This window comes from Oncorhynchus mykiss, chromosome 15 (assembly GCF_057628025.1).
Source record: "Oncorhynchus mykiss isolate SJ-2025 chromosome 15, ASM5762802v1, whole genome shotgun sequence".
NCBI classification, from domain to species: domain Eukaryota; kingdom Metazoa; phylum Chordata; class Actinopteri; order Salmoniformes; family Salmonidae; genus Oncorhynchus; species Oncorhynchus mykiss.
Window position 1 is genome coordinate 62,535,043 of NC_143036.1, and position 27,458 is coordinate 62,562,500.

Consider the following 27,458-nt stretch of genomic DNA (forward strand, 5'->3'; position numbering starts at 1 on the left):
ATGTGAAATGGCTAGCTAGTTAGCGGGGTCATAGCTGACGTCATAGCGTTTCAATCGGTCCTCCAATAATCGGTATCAGCGTTGAAAAATCATAATCGGTCGACCTCTACCCCTGACCCTCTCAGACGTCCCGGAACGTAGACCTGGCTGTGGGGACTGACTCTCTCCTCTCCTCGGAGGGGAGCCACACCATCTTGTGGGCGGAGGAGAGTTAGCTTGCTTGCTCGGTCTACGTCTCTGCTTTCAATTTTTGGTGTTTAGTCAGACACAAAGTAGCTGTTCACTTCCACCTCCGGTCAAGTAATATCCTATAATATAGTATAGTGAGTTGTGAAGATGGCGTGATTAGATGGCACTGTGAAAAGTGGTTCTTTCTCCCTTCCTCCCTCTTCTCTCCTCTCTCCTCTCTCCTATCCAAGCATCTGTGCAGAGTCAGTGGTGTTGGCATGTGCTAATGACCCCAGCAGGGTGTGTGTGTGTGTGTGTGTGTGTGTGTGTGTGTGTGTGTGTGTGTGTGTGTGTGTGTGTGTGTGTGTGTGTGTGTGTGTGTGTGTGTGTGTGTGTGTGTGTGTGTGTGTGTGTGTGTGTGCGTGTGTGTGCGCGCGTGCGCGTGCGTGTGTGTGTGTGCGCCAACAGAGAGTGGAAGGAGCACCTGTGCATGTTGAAAAGAGCCTGCTGGTCTTACCTTATGAACAGCACCACATCCTCCTGGCTGGATTGATAGAGCTTTCAGGCAGCTTCCTGCCCGTGGAACAGAGAGAGAGAGTGTAACGAGAGAGTGTAACGAGAGAGTGTAACGATGCTATCAGATGTAATTAAAGCAAGTGTCTCTTCTCTGTAAGAAAGTCAGAACACTCAGAAATATGTCTGACTCACTAAGAATTCTTTGCACAGTATAACACCCATGGGTAGTGTGGAAATGAGCTGACTATGACAGGGGCATGATAACCATACAGACTGGACTATTCCTAGGATGGAAGACAATGCAGGTGGCAGACAGGCTGAGTTGGGAATCGACTATGACATATAATATCTCAATTTACAGGGGTTCAGGAAGGGCTTGGACTGTCAAAGTATATCTTAAAATGTTGACCTTTTGGAGATTGGCTGCCTTTTTCTCTTCCCACTCCTTTTATCTCCATCTCTTTCTCCTGCCCTCTCTTCTTCTCTTCACCTTTCTTTCTCTGTCTCTCTCTTCCTGTCCCTGCTGACCCTCTGACTCCCCACTCCTCTTTCTCCTGCCCTCTCTTCTTCTCTTCACCTTTCTTTCTCTGTCTCTCTCTTCCTGTCCCTGCTGACCCTCTGACTCCCCACTCCTCTTTCTCCTGCCCTCTCTTCTTCTCTTCACCTTTCTTTCTCTGTCTCTCTCTTCCTGTCCCTGCTGACCCTCTGACTCCCCACTCCTCTTTCTCCTGCCCTCTCTTCTTCTCTTCACCTTTCTTTCTCTGTCTCTCTCTTCCTGTCCCTGCTGACCCTCTGACTCCCCACTCCTCTTTCTCCTGCCCTCTCTTCTTCTCTTCACCTTTCTTTCTCTGTCTCTCTCTTCCTGTCCCTGCTGACCCTTTGACTCCCCACTCCTCACAGCTAGCATTCTTCGGGAAGACAAACTCTTCACTTCAGGCTCTCTTCATGAACTTGGCAGGCGAGAGATAGGTTGTTAATTTATTTCCCCCTCCAAGAGAATCATTCAGCTCCTCACGGGCCACTAGACAGAAGTCAGGCCAAGATTATTTCATGAAATGTTTTTTTGTTGGTTTTTTTTTCAGTTATTTTTTTCAACTTTTTTGGAATGGACCCCTCTCTCTTTCTTTTTGGAATTGGCAACACTTTGTGTTCATCTCAGTCTGATGGGCTGGAGCCTCTTAGTCCCCAAAGCTTCCAGAACAAAGCCTGTTGACTGTATCGGCCAAGTGGTGGATGACAAAGTCTAGGAGAGAGAGGAGACCAGGATGAAATATTTATTTTGCAGACTGGCTGTGTGGCAGCCATTTGCTGTTATGTTGTGTCTCACTGCCTTGATCTAGCTAGCTAACGTAGTCTGTTTGTTAGTTTGATTTGTTTGTTTGCATGGATTCGTTTTTGGTTTCTTGTGACTTTTCATCTGAAAAAGGGAAATGTTTTTCTGTGACTTCTGACTTCAATGCTCATTACATCTAACCATGCAGTGGTGTACTGTGGCCTTGTTTTCTCTCGGTTTTTGTTGTTGTTTAGTTGTTGTTGTTTTACCATTCGCTGCATATTTACGATAACAGGACATAAAATGTTGCCATGGGGACAGACCCACCCCGGGATAACAGAAGGCATTAAGGCACCGAACCACAGAGGAGAAAGCCTTCCAGCCAATCAGCAAACAGCTCACTGTTGCCAAGGTGTTGTCGAGATGAGAGATAGGATTGAGATAAGAAGTGAATGCGTACAGTGTGTTTGCACCTTTCAATAGCTCATAGTTCTGTTTGGATTTCCACGTTTTTCTCTCTGTCCATAGTCCAGTAACATCCCTTATAGAAGTCAGAGAGCATGACGGCTCACATTGCCATTCCATGATGACATATTCTCTCTGATTGAGCCTTTTCATGCAAGACGCTTCCTCTGCCTGCTGAGACTGGAACAGCTCTTTACCCTCCAACCCCTAGGGGCAGTAATTTATAGCCCTGTTTAGTCACTAACCATTTTACAGCTACCTGCATTTAATGTTCACAGAGTCATTACGATCAGCTAACTTGACTCTCACCTAGATGACGATCCGCGGCTTTTCACTGTTGTCCTCTTTCCCTTAGTTCCCTCCTCTCTGAGAACTCAGTGAGATCTATCACTGACAGACTGCGTGCTATGGCTAGTCAGACACTGGAGGTGTTAACTGGGCTGCAGTTTGCAGTCTACAGCTGTGTTGTTAGAACAGCCTCTGTGGAGCTGAGGTGTTGGTGTGTGTGTGTGTGTGTTTGTTTGAGAAGCTGTGGGGTGAGCTCGTCAGGGAGATGGAAGATAATCTCCAACCCCCCTCTTTTCCTCCCTTTCCTGTCTTCCTGAGACCACTGTCTCCACGCAGCGTTGCTCCTATCCATCCCTACGCAATACACACACACACACCCAAATGCACACACACACACACACACACACACACACGGCCACAGATAGGTGGGCTTAACAACCACAGTTTTCTGACCGAGACTCAAGCTTCTAGCCAAACATGCCAACTTGTAAGGAAGCCTAGACCAGGTGAAGGTAATCATTAACACAGCCTGCTGTCTGTTTGCTTTTCGTTGCCTTGTCGCTGGGCTGGCTACAGTGTCCGACAGCCCTGTGTGTCATCACAAACTCCATGCGCCTCCCACTCCACATTTTTTATCAGCTTAACAAGGCCTATTTCCATCATGTAGTTCACAGTTGGTTCTGTCTGTTGTTAATTGAACCGTTGAACTCCCTTCTTCTACTTTAGCCCACCGAAAGACACCCGTTGTTTTTGAAATTGGAAAAGTTGACAGAGCTCCATTGTAAGACTTTTGTGAATACTGGTTTCAAGGTCAGTTGAAGCGAATGCGTGAGTTGGGAGTTTCAGGACCTCCAGTATGTGGGAGGGCGGGGGTTTTCAGGGTCAGAACCTAAGTGGTTCTTGAAAAATGGAATTAAACCACACCAAACCAAGCCTCTACTGCCAGGGTGACTCTTTTGAGGTACACAAGCCCATGCTAATACAGTCCTCCACTGTATATAATGTATAAACCAAATGTTTATAGTGCATTCGGAAAGTATTCAGACTCCTTGACTTTTTTTCACATTTTGTTATGTTACAGCCTTATTCTGAAATAGATTCAATTGTTTTTTCCCCTCATCTATCTACAAACAATACCACATAATGACAAAGCAAAAACAGTTTTTAGAAATGTTTGCAAATCTATAAAAAAAAAAAATGTAATATCACATTTACATAAGTATTCAGACCCTAACTCAGTACTTTGTTGAAGCAACTTTGTCAGCGATTCCAGCCTCAAGTCTTCTTGGGTATGACGCTACAAGCTTGGCAAACCCGTAGTTGGGGAGTTTCTAACATTCTTCTCTGCAGATCCTCTCAAGCTCTGTCAGGTTGGATGGGGAGCGTTGCTGCCCAGCTATTTTCAGGTCTCTCCAGAGATGTTCGATCAGGTTGAAGCCTGGGCTTTGGCTGGGCCACTCAAGGACATTCAGAGACTTGTCCCGAAGTCACTGCTGTGTTGTCTTGGCTGTAGGGGTCTGAATACTTTCCGAATGCACAGTAACTACCTTATGCTCTGTTGATTGGATGGCCTGGTTTCCTTTTGTTGGCTGTTGCTGCCTCTCCCTGGGTGTGCTGTGTTTCACCTCAGCTTTACATCTGGCAGTGTGGAGCGCTGTTGTGAGGCAGCACCTTTAGAGAGAGGGAGAGAGATAGAGAGACTTTCTATACTACAAATAGATGATATGTGTACTATATGTGAATGTATGGTTTAGTACAAGGAAGAGAGAAACTATTGTTTTTAAGAGCAGAAGGGGAGGTAGTGGGTGGTTACATGTCAAAGAGCGGCTATATCAAGGAGAGAGAGAGAGAGAGAGAGAGAGAGAGAGAGAGGGGGAGAGAGAGAGAGAGGGGGAGAGAGAGAGAGAGAGAGAGTGGGGGAGAGAGAGAGAGAGAGAGGGGGGAGAGAGAGAGAGGGAGAGAGAGAGAGAGAGAAGGGGGTGGGGAAAGGGAGAGAGAGGGAGAGAGAGAGAGAGAGATGTGTACTATATGTGAATGTATGGTTTAGTACAAGGAAGAGAGAGACTATTGTTTTTAAGAGTAGAAGGGGAGGTAGTGGGTGGTTACATGTCAAAGAGTGGCTCTATCAAGGAGAGAGAGAGAGAGAGAGAGAGAGAGAGAGAGAGAGAGAGAGAGGAGAGAGAGAGAGAGAGAGAGAGAGAGAGAGAGAGAGAGAGAGAGAGGCTGGAGTAGGTCGGCGGGAAGAGTGGGGGGGAGTGTCAGAGCTTGTCTGCCGGAGCTGTGTTGTGTTTGGTGCGTGAGCGCTAGCTGATCCATCAACGTGCGAAAGGGACCTCGCTGAGCGTTCATCCCCAGCCTCGATCCCCCTCAACTCCCCCAGAGCCCTTCCAGAAACCTCCCTAGGCTGTAAGGAGGACCCAGGCTTGAGCACGTGCTGCCAGGTAAGACACAGAGTATGGAGGCTCTCCGCTGAGAGAGATACTTTACAGAGAACAGATCGTGAAAGCACTTAGCGGTGCCTGTGTAGACTCGGGAGGTGATTCCTTAGACATGATGATCTTAATAGAATGGATGTGGCTTGCAAGGGGAGAGGTGAAAGGTGTTGTTTCTCATCTGTGTCTGTGAGTGTGTCAGTGTGTGTTTGTGCACGTCAGCTGTCGCGGGTCACAGGGCATATGTAACCTGATTGGAACTTTGATGTGAGAGCAGTCAGTTTGTTTCTGACTCTAGCTCCTCTTTAATGGCAGATGTCAAGGGATACCTCAATACATCAATACCTCCATTTACAGAAGAAAAAACAAAATAGGAAAAGGAGGTTTTTGATTTGGATTCCTTTTACTAAATTGGCTGCTTAATAGCTGTTGTTTCTGTTGTTTTCTGATGTATTTCATTGCTCTCTTTTCCTCACGAATGTGGCGAAGTGCTTGTTAGATATTGTCATCATCTCAGGAGTTTTTCTCAGAACACGAATAAAGGATTACTGTATGTATTTTCTCACCTCACCCCTGCTGAAAGACTGGCATGCCGTCTTTCTCCCATTCCACGAAAGCCGACAGCAAATGGCTCTGTGTTTGTGAATGCACGATATATGTGTGTGTGTGAGTGAATGCATGTGTGTCTGTGTGTTTGCATTTGTGTGTGTATATGCATCTGGGTGTGTGCGTGGTTGTGTGTGACCCGGCTGGACATGGTGGCAGAGTTGAAAGCATCCGTGGCATTAGTGAAAGGCTGAGATGAGCGGAGTCCCGCTGGTGTTGAGCTGGGCTTCAGATACAGCGCTGGAACTGGGAGGGAGGGAGGGAGGGAGGGAGTGCAGGATATTCAGTGTGGAGCAGCAGAGCCTCTGTCCCCATACGAGACAAAAGACTGGATTCTGCTGACTGAATGATGAATGATTATCAATCACCAAAGAGGAAAATGGGGTTAAAAATATGGGGATAAAATACAAACAGGGACATTAAAAACCCACAGCATACACCAGAACAGAATAGCTTCTCAGTGAGAATCAGCTTTCCAGATATTAAAGGGTAGGATCTATTTTTTTTACAGGCAAGATGGATGAGTAGAGTTATTATCATCTAGCCTACCCTCCACATAGGTACCCCCCTTCCCATGGACTGATGGAAGACAGTCGGATGGAGACAGTCATATTAAAATCATTGTGCCTCCTCTCTCTCTCTTCCCTCTCTCTCCCCTCTCTCTTCCCTCTCTCCCCTCTCTCTTCCCTCTCTCCTCTCTCTCTCCCCTCTCTCCTCTCTCTCTCCCCTCTCCCCTCTCTCTCCCCCCTCTCTCTCCATCCTTCTCCCAAGTCTTTATTTCAGATGAATTGACCAGTCCTCTTTCCACCCCTCCATTCCTTTCCCTCTACTATAAATAGGTCAAACCCAGAGCACAGATCCAGTGGAACGGTGATTAACATTCACAGTTGTTCTCTCATTTAGAAACATGAAAGAGTGGAAGGTTGTCTCATTGTGGAGCTTCAAACGACTCCTCTCCATTTCCTTCCATTGTCCTCAGCTGGTGTAATCCATGAAAGCCAATGCACGGCCAGTTCTTTTTTTTACACATGAATCAAACCTGTCGGATTTCAATTTAATTTCACCTCTTTGCGCCAGGTATTTTTTTTGTCTCTCCTGGAGGCCAATCTAGCATATTCACATCCTCTGTAACAAGCTGTCCTTTGGAAAATGGATTTGCACTTCCAACAGGGGTCAAGGCAGGCTGAACAATGGACCATGGCTGTACACTCTGGTCTTGTTCAGAGTTATTGTTACTGTTCATTTTCATAGAAATGTTCAGTTAAGAGATATTCAGCTCTCATCTGGTTCATTTTGAATGGGACAATGTTTAGTGATAGATTGGTGGACACTTACTGTTTTATACAACAGGTTCCTTGGTTTGTGTGGAACGTTCCTCAATGGATTCTGTTCCAGAATTGTAGTTTCAGCATGTATGAGCAATACAATGAGATCAGTAAACAGACAGACAGGCTGTGTGTGGTGTGTGTGTGGTGTGTGTGGTGTGCACGTGCATGCTCGCTCACATGTTTGTTCATGTCTTTGCATCAATAACTAATGAGCTTCTCTCTGGCGCTCTCACTCAGTTCATACAGTGTTTTTGTTTATCTAGCAGCTCTTCCAGTTAAGTAAATATGTTTGCCTCTGACAAGCAAACGGTAAAGTAGGAGGAGCGTGTGACCTTCATGCAACCTTGTAGTGACATTGGGGGTGTGTCTGGGTTATTTAGTGGTGGCAGAAGAGTATATTTAATGTATTGTGTCATAAATATAACAAAACAGGGCAATAGAGAATGGGAGGGGGAGAGAGAGAGAACGAGAGAGACGGACAAAGAGAGAATGACAATTCTAGAGAAAGCAAGAGAAGGTAGGAAGAAATAAGGTGAATCAGAGAGTGTCACGGAAGAGGCCTGTTTAGACAATAGACCTGTGTGTGTTTGTGTGTGTGTGTTTGTGTGCGTGCGTGCATACGCTCTGACCAGTGTACTACTCTCCCTACTACTTTCCACTCTGCTGGACTTTGTCCTTCCTCTGTGACTCACCACCTCAACACCCACTCTGACTGTCTATCCATCCTTACTGCAGGGAGGACAGAACTCAACCTCGCCAAACGCACAGGGTGATGTCTTCGGTCACATTGGTGGTTGCTCTCTCATGAAGCAGTGATCAGAAGATTTATTCACAGAATGCACTACTTTATTCTTAGGATGGAATTGGATATGAATAGAGATTGATTGTGTGGTTTTCAATAAGTTGGGGTAACTTATGGTAGTTTAAGAATTGGGCACATGACAGCCCCAAAGCAAACAAGGCATGAAGGCGCCTACCTGTCGAGAGCTGGGCTCATTTAGACACACCCAAGCAGCATGGCCAAACAGCTCCCTGCAGCCAGCAGCCAGTTAAATTCAGCACCCCCTCTCTTTGGACAGTTCCTTTTGGTTTAGACACAGCAGTGCTGGCAGTTTCAACAGCCTGCCTGCTCAGACACAGCAGTGCTGGGGGTTTCAGCACCCCTCCTCTCCTGGACAGGGCCAATCAGTTCAGCTGCATATTAGAGAGGTGAGAAAGAGGGGTGAGAGATTTCAGCACCACCTTCTCTACACTGCAACAGCCAGTCAGTGGACTGCAAGGTGACAGTGGATTGGCAGGAGAGAGGTGCTAAAGAGATGTACACCTACCCCCATGCCAGTGGGCTGAATTGTGTGTGTGTGTGCGTGTGCGTATGCATGCGTGCTTGACCTGAAGCTGCTTCACAAAAAAATGGGTTATATATAGCATGCGCATTCTACCAATTGACAAGATAACAAAATACATTTCGCAAATCTATTCTTAGAGTGGTAGTATCAGCTAATCTTTTTCCAGTGCTGGAGCTTTTGACGTTACCCCACAGATTAGGTTTTGACCCTCTGACGAACTGGGAGCCACGTCAGTTAATGTTTTTATCCTGAGAATTAGGAGAATCCCTTGTTCCTGAACGTTGGATTCATGTCTGGGATATGTTTGCACAAGAGGTCATCCAAACATTGGGTAATGGCTTCAGCTGCTGGTATGTTTGGCTAGAGTGAGATTATGGTTTTGATACGGAGCTTTTTCGCTTCTCTGGGCAGTGGATGTTTTATCAGGAAGAAGTTAGCCACATGCTTTCCACATGTTAGTGTGTCATCCCACACACACACACACACACACACACACACACACACAAATGCCCCATTTCACAGTCCCAATCAATGTCATTAATCCTTGCTGTCTGTATTAAAGATTCACCTTATTGATTTGAATGCAGATTTTTTAAATGTACCTACCTACGACACATGCAAGCCACAGTATCATTCTGATTTATAGAGCCATTTAAAGCCTACCAGTACTATTCATATGTTTTCACTCATTCAATGTGTGGGTTGTTTGAATCTTTAGCGTGTCTTGTAACTTCCGTTAAATAAAGAGTATTTGACAGCTGTGGATTTGGATCAGTGTGAGCGACATGACTCTGTGAAAAAAAGGCAACAGTACATGAAAACAGATGATTTATATTTGCCCTAATAGATGAAAGATGCTTTGAAACATCTCCCTAAGCTTTGGTGATATGGTCGGTGGGACCGCGCATGGAACCATTGTAGATAGCAGCCGCACGGAATTCCTCTGGCCGTGGAATATCATCCCAATATCCCAGAGGGGTAAACGTCTCGCCCCTGGCCTGGTTATCACACACTACCAGCACCACACCCCTCTCTCTGGGCTTTACCCCTTCTACACATGTCCCCTAATTGAGACAACATGGGGAAGCCAACCAGGGTCATTTGTATGTTGGAATTAGCATAATTGAATAGGCATGAGTTAAGTGTGTTCCAGTGGTGTGTTAATAACATGGTCAGGGCAACTGAGGCAGGCAAGCACGTGTCACTGTGTTTGTTCAGCTCAATGCTGCTCCAGCAGGGGCATCCATCCGTTCACTCTTTCTCTCTTTCTTGTCCTCTTTTTCCCTCTCATTCCCTCCCTCTATCCCTCCTGCTGTCCCTGTGCAGTGGAGGTGAATGGGGTAATTTTTCACTCTCCCGAGGACGCCCTTGTTTGTGATAGCTAGCTGGGTGAAGCCAGAGAACTGGGCCTGTGTGTTAACGTCCAGGTTCGCAGCGCTGCCGTGTGGACTTGGCGCCCCGTGTGGGGACCGACTGGCCCCAGGGATTCAGACAGACAGTCGCTGGACTCCAGCCAGTGGTTCATTTCCCCTGTGTGTCACACAGATGTGCACGGTGAGAAGTGACATCCTGGCCCTATTGCCTTACCTAGTAGCCCCATCTCCCAGCTCTGACCATTTTAAAAGGTTCTGTCTTTGTAGTTTCTTTCTACCCAGAGTCCACTGGTAAACCCCTACTCAGGTGCAGCTATAGCCAGTGTATGTACTATATGTCAGCCAGCTGCATAAAAGCAGAAGAAAGTCAGAGGGGGCAGGGAGGTGAACTGGAGTGAAAGCGAGGGTATGATGAGAGGGAGGGAGGGAGGGGTAGAAAGAGAGAGTATGACGGTAGGATAGTGGGGGGGGGGGGGGGGTTTCCATCCCTGCTGTCGTCCTTGTTACTGGGTTTGTGTGAATCAGTGGTCTGACTGCTGCTGCTCGAGCTGTTTCCTCTCCCTCTGTGTCTGAGTGATCAGGTTCCACTCTGGGCAGAAAAACCCTGTCTGATTCTGCACAGTGGGACAGCTCTCCGGCCTTAAGACAACACTCAGACTAGCAGTAGCAGTAGTAGCAGTAGTCAGTGGCGGTCAGTGCCGGTCAGTGCCAGTATTTTTATCCCTGTTTTGTTTGCTTCTGTTTAAGAAACGTTTTTCAACTGAATCGGCGGAATGAATACACCCCTGATCATAGCAGCCACGTTGTATTCATTCTAGTCTCTATGCATTCTCCTCCTATCACGTTTCACTTCATTTGTGGACTTCAATGAACAACACATCAGCTGTTTGTGACCAGGCGAAAAAACCTTTCCAAGCCAAACCACGTCATAACCGCTACACACAGCCTACATCTTTGTTACCATATGAGCTAAAGTAACGTCATAGTCAACATAGCTAATATAACTAATGTGTTAGTAAACCCACTACAATCATGCAGTAACTTTACAGTGTATAGTCAGTAAGCAGTTACACCGGTGGCAACACATTAATAAAACCAAAAGCTTACCTTGATGTGGAAGAATTCCAGTGTTGTGTTGGATAATCATAGCCAGCTAACTAACATAGCACCCCTCTGTTTGAGCAGGGTGTTTGAGTAACCAAACTAGCCAGCTGCATTTTCTAGCTAAGTAAGTGAGGGTGAAAAAAATGACAACCTCTCTCCCTCTCTCTCTCTTGCTTCTCCTTAATTTTTGAAGAAATTAATTTGTTGAAAACTGTTAAACTATTGTCTTTCTCTCTCTTTGAGTCAACTACTCACCACATTCAATGCACTGCAGTGCTAGCTAGCTGTAGCTCATGCTCTCAGTACTAGATTAATTCTCTGAACCTTTGATTGGGTGGACAACATGTCAGTTCATTCTGCAAGAGCTCTGATAGGTTGGAAGACATCCTCCGGAAGTTGTCATAATTTCTGTGTAAGTCAATGGAAGGGGGTGAGAACTTAGAGCCTCCTAGGTTTTGTTTTGAAGTCAATGTACCAAGAGGAGGACGGAAGCTAGCTGTCCTCCGGCTACACCATAGTGCCACCCTACAGAGTGCTATTGAGGCTACTGTAGATCTTCATTGCAAAACTGTTTGTTTAATTCGATTATTTGGTGACATTTGAATTATTTAGTATAGGTTTTCAATTTTTACCATTTTTATTTTTATAAAATTCCCTACGGAGTATGGTCCTCCACTTCCTCCACTGGTAGTAGTAGTGGTGGAGGTGGTCGTGGTGGTAGTAGTAGAAGTTGTAGTAGTAGTTTGTTGTATTAGTAGTACTTGTGGTCATAGTACAGTAGTTGTTGTAGTAGTAGTTGTTGTTTAGTTGTAGTTGTAGTAGTAGGTGTATCAGTAGTTGTTGCTGTAGTGGTGGTAGTAGTAGTAGCAGTAGTAATAGTTGTAATAGTATTATTATTATTAGTTGTAGTAGTTGTAATTGTAGTAGTGCCTGACTAGGGGGATAGTATGGATCACCTTATTGCTTCTGTATATTTGGGATACTACTGCTAAATATACTCTCCTTTGAACAGCACCATTTGTGTATTTAAGATCATTCATCTCATACAACTGAGGTCCTTCTGTTTGACACTGTCACTTTAATTGATTAGCTTCCTCCAGAAACCAAGGTAAATTTTGTTAGCTCTTCTCTGCTCCCTCCTCCTATGAGATGGGGGTATTGATGACACCTTGACTGAGGCCCCTTCTTGCCACTAGATAATGATGGAGGTTCAACATTTCCCCACAGTGCTGCTTTACATTCACAAGGGTGATAGACAACCAACTCAGGCTTGTATCCTCTCCCAGTAAAAAGCAGCTTACTTAATATCACAGCAGTGTCGTTCTGTCCAAAAAAAGGTTCTGATGGATTGAGATCTCAACATGGATCTCCGGTATTGGTTTTTAGTGGGGGAAACAGGTGTTATCTGGAATTGTTAAAAAAAAATCCACCAGGAGCAGGGTAGATTGTGTTAAATGGAGAGTAATTACTTCTCTTAGCCGGCCATTGGAGAGGCCTTATCAACATACCAGCAAGGTCCGATCTGCGAGACACAGATCCCCATTAGAGGTGAAATGCAGCAGCACAGTCTCTCTCTCTCTCCCTCTCTCTCTCTCTCTCTCTCTCTCTCTCTCTCTCTCTCTCTCTCACACACACACACACGCTTTCTTTTTTTAAAATCTCTACCCTTACCTCTCTATCTTGTACACACACACAGTCTTTCCGTCTAATCTTTTGACATATCGGCTCATTTTTACCTCATTTGCAAGGCTGTCAATGAAAAAACTCACCATCAAAGGTAAATCCGGCATCAGGGGGAACTTTCGGTGCCCCATTGTAATACTTTTCTTAAACGAGCTGAACTGAATTGAGCATGGGCAATTACATTAACTTCTCTCTCTCTCTCACCTCCTCCCTGCTAGGACGGCTGCTTGGAGCTGGGGAGAGGAGGGTGTAGAGGGGTGCGGAGGGGTGCGCGTGCAATCTTCATGATTAACGCCAGGAGATACGTTCCATGTATTATTCATCTTTCGTCACCTCCGCTGAACGGAGGCTGGCAAATGTTCGGGGGCACATTGTTCCTGAAAAAGTAAGCCAAATTAGCGCATCGATAACATCAACTCTCAGGCAAAGACTCTCTCTCCTATTCCTTCGAATGTGGTGAAGGAGCTCCTCTCTGGTTGTGGAAAGCCTCCAACGCCCCCGAGACTGTTTGTGAACAGATAGTAAAGATAAAGTCATAGCTGCCAGAAAGTCTTGTTACAAACCTGAGGGAGCTCATCTTACTCTGGCTAAGCAACCCTAATAGGTTCAATATCTGGACTATTCCCATTGAAACCCTACCTATTCAAGGTGGTGTGGGACAACTGAGTGAACCTCTTTTCTATGCCGTTTCTTTATGGTTAACTCATTCTAAGTATACTATTTGAGTATTACAAAGATTAGTGTATGCACGCACACGCACACGCACGCACACACATACACATATACACACACACACACACACACACACACACACACACACACACACACACACACACACACACACACACACACACACACACACACACACACACACATCACCCTGGTCAATTGAAATTCAATCCAAGACCCCTTTGGAAAACAGCCAATATTGTTTTAGCCCCACAGCTGATAATAGCCTCTTTCTCTGTCTCTCTGCCGTAGCTGTCAGTATAAATAACTCCTCTACCTCCTGATATGATAAACCCTTTGGAGAAATGATTTACTCAGGATGCAAAGGGAGTGGCAAACACACACTAAAAATAAGATACTGGATTATGATGGTCCGGTTGTTCTTCTTGAATGATCTGTATGCAAACTACGTCTGCCACCCACACTTAATATTTAATTATGTTGATTTATATTCAACATTTGCATTTTTTCCAGATCCCTTACATCAGTTGCTAATGGTCTGACCCACGCATTCAGAGTCATGGATAGATGCCTGTGTCCTTGAATGGCTAATGGATGTTACATAACCTCAAGGTCACAGGTCATAGACGGGCGTCCATCTTCACCTGTTTAATTAAATATCACTCAGGAGTTTGTTGTGTTATTGTAATGACCGATCCAACATCAGATTCACAATGACTAAACGTAATGTACAGTCTGTTCATTCACAGAAGGCAGGCTTTATTATAAGACATGTCACTATGTGAGAGCTTTGCTATGGATCTTTTGAAACCATGAAGCAGACACAGTAAGTTGACATGCTGTCTCTAGACTAGAATCAATGACACAACAATACGAAAAGATCACATGAGGCTGCTGAGGGGAGGACGGCTCAAAATAATGGCTGAAACGGAGCACACGGAATGGCATCAAACACCTAGAAACCATGTGTTTGATGTATTTGATACCATTCCACCCATTCCACTCCAGCCATTACCACAAGCCCGTCCTCCTCAATTAAGGTGCCACCAACCTCCTGTGGACTAGATATATGAAGTTACATGAATAATTTACAAAAACTCCTTCCTACCATTTTGCGACCCATCATTGCAACACGGGTTGATATATTAAACCAATACACCCGAGCCATTCAGAATAACTATGAGGTCACCCTGGTACATCACTCTGTAATTGGAAACAAAATTAGATGTCATTCACATTGTTCTTAAACCTTTTCTCTGTATGAGAGGTTGTCTGGTATTGCACATGCGCACGCACGCACGCACGCACACACACACACACACACACACACACACACACACACACACACACACACACACACACACACACACACACACACAGAGGCTTAGCTCCTTGTCTGTGAGATGAATGGCACCCTAGGGACCTGCTTGGACCCCCCTTGACTGGCCCAGGTCCACCCAGCTCAGTGAAACTCTCTGGGCCCCACTCCCTCCACCCTCCATCCCCCCAGCCGTCAATCCAGCTATCCATGTTAAGCCTGAGTGGCACTAAAGAGGAAAGCACCCCTCCCTTCTCTCCCCTCTCCTTCCCAATCTGAGCACCGCTGGCATAAAAATCAAGCACAACATCCAACCTCTCCACCCATACCTACCCTCTAACTCAGCCCCCTGCTGTGTGTGTGTGTGTGTGTGTGTGTGTGTGTGTGTGTGTGTGTGTGCGTGCGTGCGTCACCAGTGTCACACAAAAAAGTGCAGAGTGAAGAAGCCTCCTCAGTATGTTTTTATACAAACATCAGACGCTACAGTGATAGCACTCGCATGTTACATTGCCACAAGCAATTAGCTCCAGTATTGTGTTGTTATTGTGGATGAGGGAGAGGATAAGAGTCTATGTAGATTTATGGATGGCATTTCTATTAAGTACATGACTCACCCTGCCAGTGTTACAGGGTTATTTAGCTGTAGCTCCTGAGCTTTTAAGATGTAAATCATGAATATCCGCAATGAAACATTGGCTTTAACAACATTGTATTGATACGGACGTTATGTATGAAGTGCGTCACGTTCTGGTTGCACATTATTGTTGCACTGATGTGCCATCAACTGTACATGCACCCTCTGTATCGATGTGATCCAGCTGTAGTATGAATTATGGCACGGCATGTTTATTTTTAGGGTCTTTGTTGTCTGCTTGCAGTGGGCGTATTGTGTGCCGGTGTGTGTGTAGTACGCTGTAGGACCTCAGTCATGTCCCACGCAGACAGGGGGAGGAGTCACGTTCCACCGCCACACGACATAGTGCTCACAGGGAGTGTCAGACCGCCCTCTACAAACCACCACTGAATTATCGAACCAGACGTCTCCCCAGCCCAGCCACAACGGTGCTTGGGATGCTTTTGCTAGGAGCTGCTGAAGTTGATGATGGTTGACCACAATTAGAATATATTATGCCATTAAATCCATTTGCGGGTGTTACCATGTTTCCCTTGGAATGTGTGTGAATCAGAGAGCAGTGTGTACGTTCTGTAGCGGACGTTTTCATTTGCCTTCAGTAGAGTTCTGTTAAATGCACAGCTAAAACTGAGGAGCTCCACATCGTCTGTTTAAATTCATGAAAGCTTTCTAAGGTTGTTGAGAGGACAGGGACGTAGAATGGAACAGCTTGGCCAGTCAGACACATGCCGCTACTTATAATTAGAGATTTTTAACAGCACTTAATGAAGTCCCCAGACACTTTTAAATTAAAAGCAACATTGTTTTGTTTGGGATTTGCTGAAAGAGAGAGAGAGAGAGAGAGAGAGAACAAAAGACTGAGGGAGGGAGAGGTGAAAAGGACACAGGAACAAAGAGGCTGGAAGGAAACAAAGTTGCCACTCTCCAGGAGGGGCGGTAATAAAATAAGCTGTACAGCAGCGTGTGTTCAGTCTGCTCACAGATGGCCGTCCTCCTCTCCACCGTCTCTGCCTAGTGGAAAGCATTCCAACCGCTCCCAGCATTTATCTCCTCCTCACAGCCATGCCACAGGGAGCTGGCGCTGCCTCCCCCCTCTCTATCCTCCCTCCATCCTCTGGGAGAAGTGTCCCCTGCTAGCCCCAGCCTGCTACTCCTCCGTCTGGGAGGGAGAGTCTCTCCGAGACCCCCTTACACTCCCCCAGACTCCCCCGCTGCCGGCTTATCTCTCCAGACAATGTTGACGGATCTGGTTTAGTCAACGTTTAAAATGTCTTCTCCTCGCAGTCAAGTGGAACTTTTGCACGGCCTCTCATCTGCAAGTTTACTCACATGGTATAGGTGAAAGTGCTCACTTTCCGTCCCTTTATTTTCAAATAATAAAAGTTTGTGTTCGCCCTGGTTTATTTCGTATTCTTTACCCCAAGGTGACAAGGATAGGTTCTTGACCCCAAGGTGACAAGGACAGATTCTGGATCCCAAGGTGACAAGGATAGGTTCTGGATCCCAAGGTGACAAGGATAGGTTCTGGATCCCAAGGTGACAAGGATAGGTTCTTGACCCCAAGGTGACAAGACAGATTCTGGAACCCAAGGTGACAAGGATAGGTTCTGGAACCCAAGGTGACAAGGATAGGTTCTTGACCCCAAGGTGACAAGGATAGGTTCTGGATCCCAAGGTGACAAGGATAGGTTCTGGATCCCAAGGTGACAAGGATAGGTTCTTGACCCCAAGGTGACAAGGACAGATTCTGGAACCCAAGGTGACAAGGATAGGTTATGGATCCCAAGGTGACAAGGATAGGTTCTGGATCCCAAGGTGACAAGGATAGGTTCTTGACCCCAAGGTGACAAGGACAGATTCTGGAACCCAAGGTGACAAGGATAGGTTCTGGAACCCAAGGTAAGAAGGATAGGTTCTGGATCCCAAGGTGACAAGGATAGGTTCTGGATCCCAAGGTGACAAGGATAGGTTCTGGATCCCAAGGTGACAAGGATAGATACTTATTGTACTTATTGTAGGACAGTTATTTTGGTGAATATTCTGTCCCGTAGAGATATTCTAATTGAAAAGACCATGGCTGGAGGACAAAGACAGGTGTTAAGCAGGTGTTATGGCTCTGACAGAGTGTGGTTCAGTTTTTGTCTTTCCAGGAGAAGGTGTCAATTGGTCCTGGCAAGGTGGCAGCAGTACCGACACAGGAGACTCAGCCAAGGGCATTTGAAGAAAGGGATAGTAATAAACACCAGGCTATATCTTCCTATGACTGTTCTTAACTTTGAATAATACACCCATTACTATATGTGTTTTTAGTCAATGAGGAAATATCAGCTTCTTAGAACCAGAAGCAGACCAGTACTTGTTGTAACCAATGAAAGTGAAAGAGGAAATGTGTCACACATCTATTTCTAATGGGACAATGAGAGAGGAAAAAAAGGTATTCACGCCATGCAAGATCCTGGGTTGCCATGACGCCCGTTATCCGTGTATGATAATCAGATTCTCACTATAGCTGTGAAAGCACGCTCATTCCAGTCTTTCTGGTTGATCCTCGGAACTATACTATTAATTCACCCCAAGGAATTTGACCCAATGACCTGCTATTTTTATCTGCCCTATCGAGGGAGAGGATCTGCGGGAAGCAGAATGAAAGACTACTGCAGAATGACTACTATGCTACTGTCACGCCCTGACCTTAGAGATCCCTATTATTCTCTATGTTTGGTTAGGTCAGGGTGTGACTCGGGTGGGAAAGTCTGTTTTCTATTTCTTTGTTTTTGGCCGAGTGTGGTTCCCAATCAGAGGCAGCTGTCTATCGTTGTCTCTGATTGGGGATCATATATAGGTTGTCATTTTCCTTTTGGGTTTTGTGGGATCTTGTTTTCTGTTTAGTGTCTGTACCTGACAGAACTGTGCGCTTTCGTTTTCACTTTGGTTGTTTTTGTTTGAGTGTTTTCTGAAAATAAAAATCATAAACACTTTCCTTGCTGCGCTTTGGTCCACTCCTTTCGACGAGAGCCGTTACAGCTACTATGGCAATAAAATGAATGTTGAGCTCTGCACACACCAGCTCTCTGTTGTCTTTGGCACTATGGTATTATTAGAAAAATATAGAAATAGAGTGATAGGATGGTTAAGGATAGAGCCAGAAATATGCCCCGTGCCTTAGATGCTGTCTAGGTTGAAGAAACCCAGATGGGATTTGATCTGATAACGTGCTGCTGGAGTTTTATTCAGACACTGTTTATCTGGAAGAACACAGTGAGCGGACACAACATCATGGCCGTCTTCCTTATCATTCCTAATGGCTGTTGTATAGTGGCTGTGAAATATCAAAACCCTGAGTGTACAAAACAACCGTATGTAATACTGTTTCACCAAGCCAGCAGCCAAAAGCCTTTCATTTGTTCCATTTCACCACAGCTCCCACTTATAGGATGTGACATTATTGCTTTTTCGGACCCCTTTAGACTGCAAAATGACCCTGATTTGGTTGAGATTGGAAAAGGCGGGAAGAAATTTTGTCCGAAGTGCAGCCAGGCTTCGTCTATTACATCTATCTTCTGCGCCTCAGTATGACAACTACAGAGCTTCTCCCCCTGGCCCAAGATAAATGACCTTATTACTGCACAGAGCCATTCAAAATAGGATCATGACAAGCATGGTAAATGTCTTTCCTCTGGAATATACAGACCTGCCAGACAAAGCCTGGGGTATATCGCAGCTCCCCAAGATGACCTTGTCAAACACAAATGAGAGAAAGTGCTGGATACATGGACTATCTGGTCACGTCTAAAGTATCATCTAAACTCCATAGTGTTCTATGTGTGTCTACGAATGTCAACGTTGTCTAGATAGTTCACTTAAATAAACACTGTAAACCCAGGTCAGTTGGCTGTTGATGACACACTTGTTCAGCTTAAAGGGATACTTCGGGATTTTGCCAATGAGGCCCTTTATCTCCTTTCACAGAGTCAGATGAAGTCCTGGATACCATTTGTATGTCTCTGGTTCCATTATGAAGGAAGTTAGAGGCAGTTTCACGAGCCAATGCTAACTACTGTAGCATTAGCGCAATGGCTGGAAGCAATTGGGGGGTTAGTGGGTGTAGTCCATTTACAGGCAGGCTCATTAATTGGGAGACAGATGAGGATAGGTATTTTAATTTTAACACCCATACAGTGCCTTGCAAAAGTATTCATCTTCCTTGGCATTTTTCCTACTTTGTTGCATTACAACCTGTAATTTAAATAGATTTTTATTTGGATTTTATCTAATGGACATACACAAAATAGTCCAAATTGGTGAAGTAAAATGTAAAAAATGACTTGTTTCAAAAAATAAAACATTTAAAAGCGGAAAAGTGGTGCGTGCATATATATTCACCCCCTTTGCTATGAAGCCCCTAAATAAGATCTGGTGCAACCAATTACCTTCAGAAGTCACATGATTAGTTAAATAAAGTCCACCTGTGTGCAATATAAATGTCACATGATCTGTCACATGATCTCAGTATATATACACCTGTTCTGAGAGGCCCCAGGGACTGCAACACCATTAAGCATGGGGCACCGCCAAGCAAGCGGCACCATGAAGATCAAGGAGCTCGCCAAACAGGTCAGGGACAAAGTTGTGGAGAAGTACAGATCAGGGTTGGGTTATAAAAAAATATCCGGAACTTTGAACATCCCACGGAGCGCTATTAAATCCATTATTTTAAAAAATGGAAAGAATGTGGCAACACAACAAACCTGCCATGAAAGGGCTGCCCACCAAAACTCACAGACCAGGCAAGGAGGGCATTAATCAGAGAGGAAACAAAGAGACCAAAGATAACCCTGAAGGAGCTGCAAAGCTCCACAGCGGAGATTGGAGTATCTGTCCATAGAACCACTTTAAGCTGTACACTCCACAGAGCTGGGCTTTATGGAAGAGTGGCCAGAAAAAAAGCCATTGCTTTAAGAAAAAATAAGCAAATACGTTTGGTGTTCACCAAAAGGCATGTGGGAGACTCCCCAAACATATGGAAGTGGTCAGATGAGACTAAAATGTATATTTTTGGCCATCAAGGAAAACGCTGTGTCTAACACAAACCCAACACCTCTCATTACCTTGAGAATACCATCCCCACAGTGAAAGCATGGTGGTGGCAGCATAGTGCTATGGGAATGTTTTTAATCGGCAGGGACTGAGAAACTGGTCAGAATTGAAGGAATGGTGGATGGGGCTAAATACAGGGGAATTCTTGAGGGAAACCCGTTTCAGTCTTCCAGAGATTTGAGACTGGGACAGAGGTTCACCTTCCAGCAAGACAGTGACCCTAAGCATACTGCTAAAGCAACAATCGAGTGGTTTAAGGGGAAACATTTAAATGTCTTGGAATGGCCTAGTCAAAGCCCAGACCTCAATCCAATTGAGAGTATGTGGTTTGACTTAAAGATTGCTGTACACCAGCGGAACCCATCCAACTTGAAGGAGCTGCAGCAGTCTTGCCTTGAATAATGGGCAAAAATCCCAGTGGCTAGATGTGCCAAGCTTATAGATACATACCCCAAGAGACTTGCAGCTGTAATTGCTGCAAAAGGTGTCTCTACAAAGTATTGACTTTGAGGGGGTGAATAGTTAGCCCTTTTTTTTGTCTTATTTCTTGTTTGTTTCACAATAAAAAATATTTTGCATTTTCAAAGCAGTAGGCATGTTGTGTAAATCAAATGATACAAACCCCCCCAAATATATTTTAATTCCAGTTTGTAAGGCTACAAAATAGGAAAAAGGCCAAGGGGGGTGAATACTTTTGCAAGCGACTGTAGAATAACTTCTGAATTCAAGCCTGACCATAGTAATATACTTATTCTGTCTTGGATCAGAAGGTTAATTCCAGTTTCAAACCAGTTTTTGTAAGGTACAGCAGCACATTCTCCTCTTGTTAACATCAGTTTATTTGTCTCCTCGCTGTGACAACCCTGGCCAGGTTTAGCCATTTATCTTTCTGACTCTTACTTTTATCTTTGCCCTTCAGATGAGACCCACTCCTCACTTGGTGTTTATGCAACTTGTCAGCACCTGACATCCTGTCACGACTTCCGCCGAAGTTGGTGCCTCTCCTTGTTCGGGCGGCATTTGGTGGTCGACGTTACCGGCTTTCCAGCCTCCACCGATCTACATTTCTTTTTCCATTTGTTTTGTCTGTATTGTACACACCTGGTTTCCATTACGTTGCAATTATTCCCCTATTTAACCCTCTGGGGCCATCATGGTTTTGTGTGTGTTTATTGTTGTAAGTTGTCTTGTTTATGTGATTCTGGGTTTTTGAGTAAAAGTACTATTATTACTCATCTCTGTGTCCTGCGCCTGACTCCGCCTTACCCACATCACCTAGACTCTGACACATCCAGCGAGGAGCGCTGACTTCTGTTCCCCTGGGGTCAGTCTGGGATCTGTCTCTACTGCACACTGGAAGGTCAGGCAAGGGTCGAACCGAAGCGCATCCCCGTGCGTTGAGTTATGGGGCCAATCAGGAGGGATATTTACGGAGCACTCAACAGACATCTGGAGGGAGATGACTGATGCATACAACCAGGATGGGCGGGGTCAGGTGGCCAGTCAAGGCAGGAGACAGGAGGATTTGATTAGGAGCAATGTGAATGACCTCAATCTGTCAATTTACAGGAAGTTGATTTGAGTGATACTTACTGTGCGTGAGCTACTGTGCATCATGACGTGATATACTGTGTACAAATGCACCATTTTATCCATATTGAAGGAGGTAGTTAAATACATCCGCTATGTTTGCTATGAATACGGCAGTAAATTAGTGTCAGTGTGCTCCAAGTGAGACACACTGTCCACACTTGCTCCAAAAGAAATCCAGGTATATTCTGGACTCAATAGCATCCCAACTCCACAGTAATAGCTGAAAATAGTCCTTCTATCTTTCCCTTCTTTGTCTCTGAATTCACAGGAAAACCTGTTTGTATTCCAAAGTGTTTCCCCAGTTCAGCAGTCTTTAAAGAGCCCCGGCCTGCATCCCTTTTGAAATACATCTAATATAATTGAGGCTGGGAAGAGCTCTCTCTCTCTCTCTCTCTCTCTCTCTCTCTCTCTCTCTCTCTCTCTACCTCTCTGTCTCTGTCACTCTCTCTGTCTCTCTCTCTCTCTCTCTCTCTCTCTCTCTCTCTCTCTCTCTCTCTCTCTCTACCTCTCTGTCTCTGTCACTCTCTCTCTCTCTCTCTCTCTCTCTCTCTCTCTCTCTCTCTCTCTCTCTCTCTCTACCTCTCTGTCTCTGTCACTCTCTCTGTCTCTCTCTCTCTCTCTCTCTCTCTCTCTCTCTCTCTCTCTCTCTCTCTCTCTCTCTCTCTCTCTGTCTCTCTCTCTACCTCTCTGTCTCTGTCACTCTCTCTGTCTCTCTCTCTGACTCCCTGTCTCTGTCTCTCTGTCTCTCTCTCTCTCTCTCGTTTGTTAAATGGCCTGGCAATAAACACCTATTTGTGCGAGCCATTCCTGATAACACTCCTGAATCCATTGGAATGGAATTTTCCACAGCGGGCATAGTTTAACTGAACAGAAAGTTGCATTCCGGTTAGTAATCGGTATTCCGCAAGCTTTTTGGACACTTTTACCTTTGTGACAGGAGCCATTACATGTCTGGGTATTGTGTGAATGATCGCTTTCCCCCGTCCAGTTTCAACCCAGCAGCAGTTTGGGGTTGTAGTGATCTCAGAGAGGGAGCAGTAGTTAGCTGTGACAGGAAGGCCATTTGAAAGCATGGCTGATTTTCCTCCATACTCCCACTTGGGCTGACTAACAGCTTGTTCAGTCAAGGGTTATGAGCCGCAGATGGTTTGAGACAATAAACACAATCAAATATGGGGGTGGAGTTTTTAGAGGCACTATGCCTGAAGCCCTGTCTTCATAGCGATGCACTAACTTCTCAGCGTAACTTCCTATCTGCTCCTTCTTCATAATTTTTTCCCATCGGTTTATTCCTTAGAGAGTGCATTATCTTTGTAACGTTGATTGTTTGTGCCCTCAAGCACTTTAACAGCTCTAGATGACAAATAGCATTATTATTGAACATAAATTACAATTATGTATGCATTTCACCTTTAGCTTTGCGCCTTGTTTAATATTCAAGTGTCTTCTTATGAAATATTGACTTTGACCCAAGCGTTTAATTACAGTTGCATTTTTATGTAGAGAAACAGTGTCAGGCACACACTGAGGTGATGCTGATAGCCATAGTGTGTTTATTAAAGATCCATAGTACATTTCCACTGAGGACATTTCCATCATAATTCCCCTGATCCATTCACCCTGACACCAGGGTAAACCACAGTCAAATCAAATCAAATGTTTTATTTATTTTTTATAGAGCCCTTCGTACATCAGCTGATATCTCAAAGTGCTGTACAGAAACCCAGCCTAAAACCCCAAACAGCAAGCAATGCAGGTGTAGAAGCACGGTGGCTAGGAAAAACTCCCTAGAAAGGCCAAAACCTAGGAAGAAACCTGGAGAGGAACCAGGCTATATGGGGTGGCCAGTCCTCTTCTGGCTGTGCCGGGTGGAGATTATAACAGAACATGGCCAAGATGTTCAAATGTTCATAAATGACCAGCATGGTCGAATAATAATAATCACAGGCAGAACAGTTGAAACTGGAGCAGCAGCATGGCCCGGTGTACTGGGGACAGCAAGGAGTCATCATGTCAGGTAGTCCTGAGGCATGGTCCTAGGGCTCAGGTCCTCCGAGAGAGAGAAAGAAAGAGAGAAAGAGAGAATTAGAGAGAGCATACTTAAATTCACACAGGACACCAGATAGGACAGTAGAAGTACTCCAGATATAACAAACTGACCCTAGCCCCCCGACACATAAACTACTGCAGCATAAATACTGGAGGCTGAGACAGGAGGGGTCAGGAGACACTGTGGCCCCATCCGAGGACACCTCCGGACAGGGTCAAACAGTAACTTACTGTAATTTCTAACCCTCCATCCTGATCATTAACAATCCAACCAATGACATCTGGGCCCTGCCCCTCAATATCTAAAGGGTTCAATCAATCACCTATTGAGGAGCTACAGAGGAGCAATGCTTAGCAACAGCTCAGAGTCTAACAGTGAGGTGCAGCCTCTCTCCTTCCTGAGGGAATCACCTCTAACCCATTTCACAGTAATCCTGATTCATTTTGTTTACCCCCTTCGCCAATCAGCATAGAAAATGGCACCTGTAATTGCAGAGGACAGTATTCCAGAGTTGGCAGAAAGAAAACTCCATCTTGAAACGCTAGTGCCTTTCCTCTCCAAGAGGTCTGCAACATTTTATATGAGCAGAAACCATATTCTATCTAATAGCATGTATCTGATTGGCCTAATAGCCTTCTTTAACCACCATGTTTGCAGTGTTGGTTCTAATATTACAGTACACGCGCACACGCACACACACACACACACACACACACACACACACACACACACACACACACACACACACACACACACACACACACACACACACACACACACCTACTCCATGTTTTATGTTTTTACGAGTTGAGATTACATTAACTGGTAAGACAATGGTAATAAGTGGGGGATGGGGATTTCAAAGAACCAAAATCAACAGACAGAAACATATGCTACATTGCCCCCATAATCGGATAGTGGGGTGGTAGATGCTTAGTCTCCCTTGTGGCTCAGCTCAGGTGCCTACATAGTACATACACCATAGACATACATCATTTACACACAAGTATCTAGATCAGTATCGAATCATCTCCTGGAGCCCTGTCACACTGGCCAAGCTTTGCTTGAGGTCAATTATAGCCATCATCTTCCTAGATGATGTCTAAAGAGGGAGTTTCCAATGTATCATCTCTGTTGTCTCAGTGGTGCTCCTTTGTTTTTGCCCTCGTCACTCATCCCTGTAGAAAAAAGGAGGGAAAACAATGTTTCATTTTGCTCATTGAGACAAAGGTTTTGTAAAGTCTCCTGATTAGCTATCTCCATCTCAGCACAAACACTGAACATAGTGAAAGGAAAACAAGGTAGTTAGTTTCCAGAGTAATCATCATATTGAAGCAGTCGAACATCTCTGTACGAACATCTCTGTATGAGTACTGCATAGGGAACAGGTACAGTGGTATATATCTGCCCTGGTTCAATGAGACGAGATGGTTATGACTCAGTAGGAAATGATCTGGCTCTGTAATCATTGAGCTGGTCACCGCTGATTGTCCTTGTAGCAGCAGTACCACTTTTCCCATTTGACTTAATCACATTCTTCCCATGCCATCTCTTTCCCAGACTCAATAAAACAAATGGGGATGTTTCAATTTATATTGCAATTGGAAGTCTTTATGACTTTTTGACTGTTATTACTACAAAGACAATGCAGAGGTGTCCATGGACATTGGTGTTAAAGGTTGTATTTCAGCACAGCTGAAAACCAGAAATAGAGAATCTGAGAATAGATTATTATCATAGAATATTGAGAGACATTTTAATTGGCTGTATGTACAGTGCCTTCGGAAGGTATTCAGACCCCTTGACTTTTTCCACATTTTGTTAGGTTACAGCCTTATTCTAAAATGTACACTACCATTCAAAAGTTTGGGGTCACTTAGAAATGTCCTTGTTTTTGAAAGAAAAGCACATTTTCTGTCCATTTAAAAATAACAACATAAAATTGATCAGAAATACAGTGTAGACCTTGTTCATGTTGTAAATGACTATTGTAGCTGGAAACGGCAGATTTTTTATGGAATATCTACATAGGCTTACAGAGGCCGATTATCAGCAACCATCACTCCTGTGTTCCAATGGCACATTGTGTTAGCTAATCCAAGTTTATCATTTTAAAAGGCTAATTGATCATTAGAAAACCCCTTTGCAATGTTAGCACAGCTGAAAACTGTAGTTCTGATTAAAGAAGCAATAAAACTGTCCTTCTTTAGACTAGTTGAGTATCTGGAGCATCAGCATTTGTGGGATCGATTACAGGCTCGAAATGGCCAGAACAAATACTTTTTTTGTGAAACTAGTCAGTCTAATTCTTGTTCTTAGAAATGAAGGCTATTCCATGCGAGAAAATGCCAAGAAACTGACAATCTCGTACAATGCTGTGTACTACTCCCTTCACAGAAGAGCGCAAACTGTCTCTAACCAGAATAGAAAGAGGAGTGGGAGGCCCCGGTGCACAACTGAGCAAGAGGACAAGTACATTAGAGTGTCTAGCTTCGTTAAATAACACCCGCAAAACCCTAGTCTCAATGTCAAAGGTGAAGAGGCAACTCCGGGATGTTGGTCTTCGAGGCAGAGTTGCAAAGAAAAGGCCATATCTCAGACTGGCCAATAAAAAGAAAAGATTAAGATGGGCAAAATAACACAGACACTGGACAGAGGAACTCTTCCTAGAAGGCCAGCATCCCGGAGTCGCCTCTTCACTTTTTACGTTGAGACTGGTGTTTTGCGGGTAAATTTCCAATCAATTGAATTTTCCACAGGTGGACTCCAATTAAGCTGTATAAACATCTCAAAGATGATCAATGGAAACAAGATGCACTAAGCAAAATTTCAAGTCTCATAGCAAAGGGTCTGAATACTTATGCAATTAAGGTATTTCTGTTTATTTATTTATTTATTTGAAAAAAATGTCTAAAAACCTGTTTTTGCTTTGTCATTATGGGGTATTGTGTGTAGATAGTTGAGGACATTTTATATTTAATCCATTGTAGAATAAGGCTGTAACATAACAATGTGGAAAAAGTCAAGGGGTCTGAATACTTTCTGATGGCACTGTATGTACTGAATATTTACCGTCATAGAATAATGAGTTGATTTTGGTCAGGGACACTCTGAGGTCACATATAGATGTGTTTACTAACAGTACGGGGAGTACAATGCCTTCCCCACTAACATCTGAGTAGCAGAAGGACCACTGTGTGATGAGTGATAGTACCACCAGGCATGTACTGAACAGCTTTCTCTGGATGGTCTCAGTGAAGACTGTTTGCCTTTGCACATAACCCTCCCTGGAACCATTCCTATAGACCCAGAGGGACCAGATAAAACAAAGCACTGGGGGAAACCCTGGGCACTCGGCCCCAGGGCCTCTCTTTTTCTGTCACTCCTCCTCTCTCTCTCTATCTCCGTCTCGCTCTCTCTCCTTTCTCTCTCCACCTCTCCCTCACAAAACCTCAAACGGGGCCCAGTAATAGACCAATTTCAGCTCTGCCTGG

The 27,458-nt window shown here is 44.7% G+C and overlaps 1 protein-coding gene and 1 long non-coding RNA gene across 8 annotated transcripts in view; one reads left to right on the top strand and one right to left on the bottom strand.

Moving 5' to 3' along the window:
* Positions 1 to 27,458, top strand: part of LOC110490458 (synaptotagmin-1) — a 209,706-nt gene that overhangs the window by 99,363 nt on the left and 82,885 nt on the right. The window contains exon 1 of one of the 7 annotated variants that reach the window (XM_090200709.1): positions 4,866 to 5,151. The exons of 5 other annotated variants lie outside the window; for them this stretch is intronic. The gene's annotated coding sequence lies outside the window, so the exon portion shown is untranslated. Of the gene's footprint in view, positions 1 to 4,865; positions 5,152 to 27,458 lie in introns of those variants that run through there. One more of the 7 variants, XM_036944840.2, reaches the window with a different exon arrangement.
* The window catches only part of LOC149978141 (uncharacterized), a 14,526-nt gene continuing 12,072 nt past the window's right edge, over positions 25,005 to 27,458 (bottom strand). Inside the window, exon 3 of the long non-coding RNA XR_016486833.1 lies at positions 25,005 to 25,142. This is a non-coding gene — a long non-coding RNA (uncharacterized LOC149978141). The remainder of the gene's footprint in view (positions 25,143 to 27,458) is intronic.